Source organism: Triturus cristatus, chromosome 2_2 (assembly GCF_964204655.1).
Source record: "Triturus cristatus chromosome 2_2, aTriCri1.1, whole genome shotgun sequence".
Lineage (NCBI taxonomy): Eukaryota > Metazoa > Chordata > Amphibia > Caudata > Salamandridae > Triturus > Triturus cristatus.
Window position 1 is genome coordinate 841,820,698 of NC_140582.1, and position 7,688 is coordinate 841,828,385.

Genomic DNA, 7,688 nt, shown 5'->3' on the forward strand with positions numbered 1-7,688 from the left:
TCTTGCCAAGCGGAAGGAGGAGGGCGAAGCAACGCCGAAGACGCACTGCAGTTGGAATCTCATATGTGCATATGTGCTGTGAGGGACCGTGCGAAACAGAAGAGATGCCCTGGACCCTGTGGGCCCTCCATCACGAAGAAATCAAGAGCCACAAATGACTCCAGACCAAGGGATTCCCATACTGAATAGGAGAGCCGGGGGATGTCCTCGAAAGATGAAGCTCAGCAAACGGTTGTTGACGAAATAGTGGCCCTTGAACACAACATGGAGCCTAAACAGTCGCTGCCAAGTGAAGAAGGTACTGCCACAAATGCTCCGGCCATAGGAGTGACGGACACGCAGGCTGCACCCAGGACGTTTCCTGTTCCTTGCTTGGGACTTACACCTAGATTGACTACGAAGGTGACAGGTCCCCTGAGGGCCTGAGTTGTTGCTTATTACCTGTTTCAATGTTGTGAGAGATGTTAAGCTAAATTGGTATTCAGCTAACTACAGGATTCAGGTCGGATTTAGTGGCTCTGGGCAAAGCTTGTGTGAGGCACGTCTTTCTCGGCCATGTTGTTGGCTACACCCCGTGGATGAAACATTGTTAAAAAGAAACAACAAAGTAAGTAATGCCAAACAAAAAAGAGGCCACTCATTCCTCTGAGTCTATAGTGGCTCACTTCTTTTAACCTCTGGGGTTGGGTGCCCTGTCAGCCACACTGTGCTGTAGGACTGTTGACATGCCAGTCCCAGAAGTGTGTCAACGTGAATGCCTGGAACTTCTTGCCTCCTGAATGGATGTGCAACTGAGGCTAGAACCCTCCTCGGTCTCAGGTCAGGCAGGATGTTGGGGATACAGAGGTTGTGGGTCTGGATATTGTCAAGGGATGAGGTCACTTGCACTTGCCAACAACATCCTGAGAGCAGTATCCCATGTCAGTCTGAATGTTCACAGTTTGCTTTACTTGCATTGTTGTGGCTACTGCCAAGCTGTTGATGGACCAGTAGTATGAATCAAACCTTGCCAGGTACTGCCTTTGCCTCTGTCCCTGCACATAGTGCTTTACTCCATTGCTGCTAGGTACGGGTCCTGCCCTTTTTCGAATTTCTGCATCAACCTAGACATTCATAGCGGATGACTACTGACAGTCTGTATTTGTTTTGTCTGCAGGAGCTGGACAGAGATGATGGACCTCCACCATACACAGGAGAACTCTCTGACATGCCGTCAGACACGTTATCAGTATGGACTGCTGATGTTTGGCCTCTGCGTTGTCTGTGTGTCCTGTCCTCTGATATTGTGAGATCTAAGAGCTTCTATTGTCCCTCATCACTATCCACAAACTCTGGCGGTGGGGAGTTGGATGCTGTCCTGGGGGATGGAATTGGGGTGATGGACTGAGGGGATAGTGGTGTTGTGTCCTCCATGACCAGATCAGTTTCAGTAGCCTCTTCCGCTGCATTGGTTCCTGACATGCACGGGCTGTGAGCTGAGGAAATGCATGTAAATAGTTTGCGTAAATAAATGGTTAATGTTTGCCCACAATATTGTTGTGTCTCTGCTTTATGTGTCTGTGACATGTTTATGTTGTTCAGATATGTTTGGTGTAGTCATCAGCACACACAGTACAGCAAGTAAATGATGTGTACTGCAACTCTCATGATGCATTGCCAGGGTGGGACAAGCATCTCAATGGAGCTATTCATGCTGTGATGTATGATATATGGATTTGCTAACATTATGTTTTGTTAGGTAAGTAAAGGGAAGAGAACTTACCCTGGCTGGTGCCTGCTGGATTGGAGGTGTCGAAGTCAGCTGCTCCCACCACACTCCCTGGTTCCAGAGTCCCCTCATTAAGTGTCTCCTTGGGAGTCAGAGGAGGGTGTTTTGAGGGTCCTCCACCTCTTCCATGTCTCAGCCATCCTGATGGCCACCCTCTCCTTCGTGCGATACCTCAGGTCATACCACATTTTGGTGATCTCTGGGATGGTCCTCTGTGGGACTCCTAGAGTTAGCCTTCTCCAGATTCTTGCTTCTTGGCTCTATGGTACTGTGAAGGAGGCCTTTCCAAACAGTTGGTCTATATGCGAGACACATTCTTCTGTGAGGAGGTTCAGCTCCTTCTCAGAGAACTTTACCTTCCTCTTCCTGCTCCCTGAGTCCTTGTTCCCATCTTCTGCAGCCATGACCTTCTCCAGGAATGGTGTGATAGACTAGTAGTAGTGATGCAGGAGCACTCCTTACTTCCAGCAACTTCCTAGGCCTCTGTGTTGTGGCCACACCCTATATTTGTAAACCTCCTGGTCTGACATTATCATCCTCGATCCAGAAAGCTCTGTTTCCTAATTTGGGATTTCCTATTAGAAAACAGCAATCTTGCGATTTGTTATTTTGCAATTTCCTAATTACGAATGATAATTTATAGGAATCACTTTTTGTGGAATCAGCGATTATATATATCTACTGTTTTGGTATTCCCAAATAGCGATTTCTGTGCCGCAGGACTGCAGTTGCAAACTTCCCCTCCATCTTGTTATCCATTGACTTATTCATTGTTCTCCATTGCCCAGGGGTCAAGTAGTGGTCATGACAAGACAACAATTTCCCCCTAGTCTATCTCCCAAATGACTGGAAGTGAAACTCCTGACACCTGGTTCTACCGCCCTCACCAGTAGGGCCAAGGACTACCAATGGCAGCCATGTTGGATTGGGCAGCCTGAGGCACTACAGTCCCCTTTTCGTTTCTCTGCCACAACAACTCCGAGATTACAGCCTGCCAACCAGTGACAACAGGAGAGAATTGCACCAACAGACTTTTGTCTACTGCCAGGCAATACTCCAATACCAACCATTCCCTCACGATTGCCTTGCCCTCAACTACTTATCAGATTTTTTTTTAGACATCTGGTTTCATGGCAAGTACCTGTCAGGAGGCAGCTTATCCTCTCAGCTTTCCTTCTCAGAGGCACGGATGGGTGGCAAGGAGAAATTTGCCCAGGTGCACCCAGAAATAGCGATGGCCTCAATAACCCTAGACCTTTATGGCCAAACCTAAAAACTTTAAGGCATCTATTACCACAGTGTAACCCACATCAACCTAAAGTTTATGCACAATGAACTTTCTCTTTTTAATGTCCAACTGTGTAACACCAAGATGCACATTGAGAGCCTAGAATGCAAGGTGGAGGAGATGCCACATTGGAGCACAGACATATGGAACCTTCAAAAGAGGCTAACCAACATGGAAGACAAACAGATAGGAAAATATCTGGGTATACGGACTGTCAGCATTGGAGGAGGGAAAATGCCTACTGAGTTTTCGGACATCCTTCCTAAAGTGGTTACTAGAAATAACTTTCACATAGATGCTAACATTACAACAGGCACACAGACTACAATCCCAGCGAACCACAAATAATAATGCCCCTTTGCCCATTATCATATATATCCTACGCTTGTCTCCAAACGGTCAGGCATCATGGTGCTTACACCTACAAGGTATCTCAAGAAACTTTGCTGCTGATTTTTGTTATAAAGCAAATGGGATCTGAAAGACGTTTTTCGCACTTCGCCCAACACTAAAGCACAGGGGCAGCAAATATGGCCTCCTCGTGCCAGCAGTGACTATTGCCACAGAGGATGGCAAAAAGAGAACGTTAAAAGTACAGCAGGACCTGGAATCCTATCTAGATGCCATGGGTTCCCCTTCTATGGAAGTGATGCCTTCTACCTGTGATGACAGACAACAGCACGCTCATCCACCCTCTTCCACTAGGGGTCCCTCAATATCAGGAGGTAAACCACTGTTGTTGTGACAGACATTATCACAAAGATCTGCCGCAAGATTAAGCCCATCTGCAAAACCAGACGAATCCAGGTTCCCTTGAAAGGGATTTCCCATTCCTCTCCTGATCAAACCTGTCATGAGACTAGACTTGTTCTAATCAGTTACCCCGCTCAATACTCCCTTCCTAGGTTTGCTAACAGCTGCAGCATTGTTATACCACAATTCTATATAGGTGTAAGGCATAGGAACTGCAGCCTCCCTCAAGGTCCCTCTTTATTTTGTCGCTCAATACCAGACAGAATACGGAAACCCTGGATAGACCCCAAAGGTCGGGACAGGTTTCTCAACTATACTTTGAACAGTGTGACCTGTGCATTGAATCCATATATTCTCTCAACACTGTGAAATCCTCCTTCTTTGCCACATGAGCAGAATCTTAACAGAACTTAGCCATGCTCAATGGCTGATTGTTGAAGATTGGAATTTAGCCCCTGACCCAGCATTAGATGGTTCTGACAGACCTGACTTTGAAACTGAGCTGATTATGACTTGTTGAAAGGCCTAACCTCAGATCATTCCCTGGTTGCATCATAAATCTGACCAACCGAGACAATACTTTTTTATTGTGCGCACACAGAAATGAATCTAAAATAGATAAATTCCTGATTCATAGTAGTGATCTCCATAAACTCATAAACTATTTGATAGGGGCCTTCAGCATCACCGATCATGCACCTATCAGTTTGCATTTAGACTTGAACCTCCTAACTCTCAAAGACAGAACCTGAAGGCTAGATACTCTCAAAATAAATGACCCAAAGATGAAGAAAAACTAAAGCAACACAAAAGACTTCGGATTTTAATTCTGGATCAGCCTCTTCGTCACAAGTCCTCTGGGCAGCTGGCAAGTCCTACATTCGATGCATACTGAACAATGGGCACCTCTGTAAGTCAAATATATAGACATAGACAAGTTACATTATTGGAAGGAGACATTTTTCACCTGCAGGGCCCCTTCCAACAGACCCTCGAATGAACATCTCTGGCTGTTGACCTCCAGGAAATATGAGTTTATCTAACTCCCTGACAAGGCAGAGGCGCTTATGAACACCACTACCAGCGGGAAAAAACGGCCAGACAGCTCCTTGCTCTCCAATTGAAACTAAGAGCAGCTATGTTAGCAATTTTGGCAATAAATGATGCTCAAGGTGCACTACTCACTTATCCAAGGGGCAATACTGCATCCTTTGCTACCATTTACTTCACGCTATACACATTGAAAGACCCAATCGACAACTGCGTTGAGAATTTGTTTCTGGAAAATATTTCACTCCCACAGCTAGACCTGTAGGAAGATCTGGATGCAGACACTTCAGACAAAATAGCGGAAGCAATTAAGCTGATGCCAATGAATAAGCCGTCTGGTGCAGATGGATTCTCGATTGAAGACTATAAAATGACTGCTAAATACTCAGACCCACTTCTGGGCAAGATGTTCCGGAAGTTCTGACAGGAAGTCGGCTTGTTGCCAGAATTCAATAAGGACCTTATATCCCTTATCCCCAAATACGGGAGGTATCCTCTCTCGTGCAGAAACCACAGGCCAATATGCCTGATCAATTGAAATTGTTGTGTCACAACTCCAATTGATAGACATAGTCATCAAAACATACATCTGGCAAGATGAGACACCACTTATCTTGGCACGCCAAGCTATAACTATGTCTGATGGACTTTGGCTTCTAAAGATGGAAATCTACCATATGGCGCATGATCTCTCACAACAGGTGTAGATTTATTTTCAAAGAACTGGAGTGCCCAGACTGAGTGCTCCTAGAAAATCAACTACAAGGTGGGGCACATGGTTCGGAGGTGAAATACTTGCACCACCCCTCACAAGCAGTAAGGTCAAACTCTCTATTACAGGTACCAGACAAATCTGGATGACAGTCCTTCGATACCTCAAACAGAATGGTTTTGTGAACCTGCATGTCCCTTATGGAATAATTCTGCCACATGTCTAGCTGGACAGCCACTTTTCTGGCCACTTTGAATCGGCAAAGGGGTAACCTCAGTCAGACATGTTCTCTCTGAAGGGATTATTAAATCCTTTGTGACTCACTGTGAAGAATATGATATGTCCTCATTTCAATTCTTGTATTATCTAAAGTTTAACTGTGCTTTGAAGGCCGCCACACACAATGAAATACTCTCCATTTTGGACTACTATTCACGCTTACCTCGAAAATTGGGGTGGGTATAGGAAAGTAACCATCTATCTCCACACTGATCGTAGACCTTGACTCTAAGACTATGGAACAAATCGCAAACCCAGATCCAGAGGCATATTCTCCTGAAAATTGGAATGAAATCCAACTGCCCATGACAATGGAATGCGAGAAGCCGGGCTCAAATTCACTTTTTTTAAAAAATTCTTCATAATTGGCACAGGTCACTATATGAACATTTTAAGGCAAATGTGCTACAGAGTTCGGACTGCTCATGCTGCAATGATCCAGACATAGACATTATTCATATTCTCTGGTCCTGCCGAAAGAGCCAAGAATTCTGGGCTCAGGTCTCACATCCCCTCTTGGGTGTTAGTGCTTTACCCTTGACCCTCTACATTGAGCGCATACTCCTTCAAGATACACTTGACATGGAATGCATAAACTCACATAAAAAGAGATGGCTAGATTTCTCCCTTTCCATATGGTGACCCTATGTGTCCTAAGACATTGGCACTCCATGATACCCCTGACACTGCAGGAATGGTCGAAAGGCATGGAGCTAATGGCTTTGTTTGAAAAAGTGACCTGCAAGCGACACAACCAATTACATGTATGCAAAGCTCTTTGCGACCCTTACTTCCAAGGTCAAACCAAACACATTCAAAACCCGTTGAGATGCACTATATTAGAATGGATTCCACAAAATGGATGAGACCATCATCAACAAGTTAAGGGATGTCCTTCACTCTGTCCTTCACCCCTGATTAATAAGTTGGTGAGTTTTATATGAGCACAACGTCAGATGCTAATGTTTATATCATTTTCCATGAACGTCCTTCCTCTTTTTGAGATTTACCGTACTTCATTGCACTGTAATGTATTCCTACTTGTAAAACCGAATACAAATGACTCAAGTGTAACACATAGGACATATGAGGCTTTTCACTACTTCTACAAAAGTATAGAAAAAAGAGAATCAAAGGCACTTGGGGTGAAGGAGGATGGGTTGAAGGTAGAACAGACAGGATTGCTACGTGGAGGATGGACAGTGGGATGAGGGGTGAGAAAGGAGGGGGAAGCTTGGAGAAAAGGATAGAAAATAGAGTGGGTAAAGTAGTCGAGTGAAAGAAGCCCAGGGGCGTACAAGAGAAGGATTGGTGAAGTGAGAAAAAATATAGTAGAAATAGATAAATAGAAAAGAGGCACGAGGAAAGTTTATAATATTCATTTTATCAATTGTGCTCTAATATGTAATAATTGTGCCACAACCAGCAAACAAACACAGGCCGGTAATGCCATTAGCATAGTCAAGAGACCATGTACAGTAAAAAGCCCTGTCATATTATCTAACAGGTTTGTCTAAACCCACACTCGCTACAAAAGCTAAATGATTATAGAGCTCTGGGCTTAGCAGCGGACCCCATATCTTAGCATACATAGATAGTTGTTCTACATCCCCGCTGAAGCCTTTCTCTCGTCTCAGGACCTTTGCTCTCTATGGTGGGATCTGCGCATTTGTGGGAGTCAGGACGAGCGGAGTGTCTGGAAGGTTTGTGAAAGCAGATTTAATTGTTGAGGAATGCTGGGCCAGTGTTATGTAGTGCCTTTAAAGTGTGCATGACAAGTTTGAATTGTGCTCGTTTGTGAATGGAGAGCCAGTGAAGCTCCTTCAGGTGTAGTGTGA